Raw genomic sequence first — 3058 nt, 5'->3', positions numbered from 1 at the left:
AATCCCAGAGAAAATAAACTGCAGGTCGCGTCAGCAGGCCCCGGCAGGTGGAGAGTGTTATTTAGCCTGAGACTGGCAAAGCTGGGCTTCATCTAACAATTCTGTGTCTTCCAACTCTAAACGAGGGAGCATCGGAGAGCCCGCTTTATACCTGGTTAGGCACTCAATAACGATTTGGAGATTTGTACAGTCTGACGCTGCCCTTATTTTTGGAGGCCAGTTGCCAAGTAGATCGCTTCCTTCCAGCCCTGTGCTCCCTCTTCAAGTCCGGTCCGTATCTTCAGCTGCCAGCTGCTAGTCTTCCTCTGTCTTTAAATACAGTTTTTGAATTAATGGCTTTTGACCTCTCCAACAGTCCTGAAAAATCGGCCTAGCTCTAGGTCTTTCCAGAATTCTTGGGCACCTCTCATCTAAATGGGATAAGCCTTTCCCTCTAAGTGTGACCCCGATTCCAAAAAGTCCTGGGCCCAGGGTTATTTTGCTGGCTTCTGCCGATGGTAATCCCTCATCACCATGGTTCCCTGGCAGGAGGTAAGTGGGCAGAGCACAGGCTCTCCCACAGAGAGCCTGGTCCTCCCACGGAGCCTAAGGCAGCCCTCCTGACTGATGACTTGTGGAATCTACCATGTTCAGAGTAGCCTCACTTTAAGAAACAAAACCAAGTGAACTATGCGTGTGGAAACTTCTCACCCGTGTCACTCACAGGAAAACCACCTGCCCTGCACTCTCGGGCTCTCCTTCTGCAACAGTCCATTCGCCAACCTAAATATTTTTAATCCTCAAGTGGATGTAGACGTCGGAAGATCAAAACTTAGGCCTGGAATAGAGGAAGTTTAGATCACTGGTCGTATAGGCCTAAATTGTTATTCAAGCTCTTCTCAATTTTTCTTTTTATGCTTGTTCCCTTATTTTGCTTCATTTTTAATTTAGGAGGAAATAGCTAATATCTTAGATCACTTCCACTGCTGGATCTTGTTGGGCTTCAGAAGTCTTTAAGGATGGATTCTTTGAAAAAGAAGAAAAAGCATAAAATGTGTCAGGGAAATGGAATTCCTATCATCTCCCTCAGAAATTTTGCCTTTTAAATGGAGTTCTCCCACCAACGGTTCAGTGAAAGATGGTTTCCTTATTGTCATTTATTACCCATGACAGGCAGCAACACTGCCTCGGATATAACCACCATTCACCACAATTATCTAGCAGAGACTGCAAGGCAAAAGAAGGCTCAAACCGCCTTTCTTCTGGAACACTGTTCCCAAAGGCAACAGTTCAAAGCAAACCTCTACTGACTGGAACATTGAGATCTACAGAGTTCTCTGGCCAGAAGATTCCACTCCTCCTATGGCGATACGGGAAACTAACACGTAATTACGTACACTCCAGTCACCAGGAAGCCAAGTTCAGCAACATGGTCTATATGTGGAAGCCTTATATACCCACACTGGGGGCATCAGCACCACATACACAACCCCCCGGACCGTCAAAAGACGTGCTTCCTTCTTAGCAAGGATCCTCCCTGTTCACCTCCTCCCAATAAGGAAAAGAACATTTTTTTCACTAAAAGTCAATGTTAACAAAAAGGGACAAAATATAAGACAGTATCAAATAAATTAGATGCACTGTAGTCATACCTTGGCATCCTGGGGGACTGGTTCCAGGACCCCGGTGGATACCCAAATCCGCCAATGAGATGCTCAAGTACCTTAAATAAAATGGCGTCGTATTTGCATATAACCTACGGATAGCCTCCTGTATAGTTTAAATCATCTCTAGATTACGTATAATACCTAATACAATGTAAATGCTATGTAAATAGTTGTACATAATATAAACACTATGTACAGGCAGACCTTGGAGATACTGCCGGCTCGGTTCCAGACCACTGCAATAAAGCAAGTATCACAATAAATCAAGTCACACACATTTTTTGGTTTCCAAGTGCATATAAAAGTTACGTTTACGGTAGTGTATTAAGTGTGTAACAGCATTATGTCTAAAAAATGCACATACCTTAATCAAAAAGTACTTTATTGCTAAAAAATGCTAACCATCATCAGAACCTTCAGTGAGTCGTATAATCTTTTTGCAACGGTAACCTCAAAGATCATTGATCACCACAATAAACGTTAATAAAGAAGAAGTTTAAAATATTGTGAGAATTATCAAAATGTGACGCAGAGACATGAAGTGTGCAGATGCTGCTGAAAAAATGGCGCTGAGAGACTTGCTCCAAGAAGGGCTGCCACCGACCTCCAATATGTAAAACATGCAGTATCTGCCTGTGAGGTGCACGGCAAACCCGAGTTTTGCTTTTCGGAACTTTCTGGAACTTTTTTTCTGAACATTTTCGATGTGAGGTTGGTTGAATCTGCAGATGCAGAAATCCGCAAACACAGAGGGCTGACCGTACAGGGCGCTAGAGCCCCTAGACATATTTACGAACGTGACATGAACAGTGACACACTCCTTGCTAAAAGGGCTCACAACTCATTCACAGCAACAAAAAAAATCTAACATATTTTCTATCTTTAAATATCTTTACTGATTTCTTGCTTCTATATACCTTTTGTTTTTGTTTTATGCACTTCAGAGCAGAGGGCAGGGGGTTTGGAGGAGATAAGAGAGAAAAAATCTGAGGCGAGGAAAGGAGATTTAGAGAAAGAATACAGTAGGAAAGCAGCAGATAAGCCAGCACTGGAGACTGGAGGATTATGGGAGGGAGGAGGCCTGGGACCTATCAGGTGGCGGAGATGACCTGTCAGTTGGCCACACCTGAGACAGGAGCAGGGCACGCTGGAGAGAGAGAGGGAAGAGAGCCTTCCCAGACATCTTCAATCTGGTCCATAGAGACACATCGCCCTTCATCCCTGGGGAAGGCACACGGCATCCGTGCCTCAAACTGTTCTCTGAGCATTAAAACATATGCAGTGTGCTTCACAGACAACACAGAAATGACATGCCCCAGAATATGGAATCCAAAACCTCAGAGACAAAATAAAAACTCATAAAGATGTAAGAGCACTTTAAAACGGTCATGATCTTGAGGATAAAGAAACCA

The sequence above is a fragment of the Mesoplodon mirus genome (assembly GCF_964341445.2).
Source record: "Mesoplodon mirus genome assembly, chromosome: 20".
In the NCBI taxonomy this organism is placed as follows: domain Eukaryota; kingdom Metazoa; phylum Chordata; class Mammalia; order Artiodactyla; family Ziphiidae; genus Mesoplodon; species Mesoplodon mirus.
The sequence above is the reverse complement of the archived record's forward strand: the minus strand, read 5'-3'. Positions refer to the sequence as shown.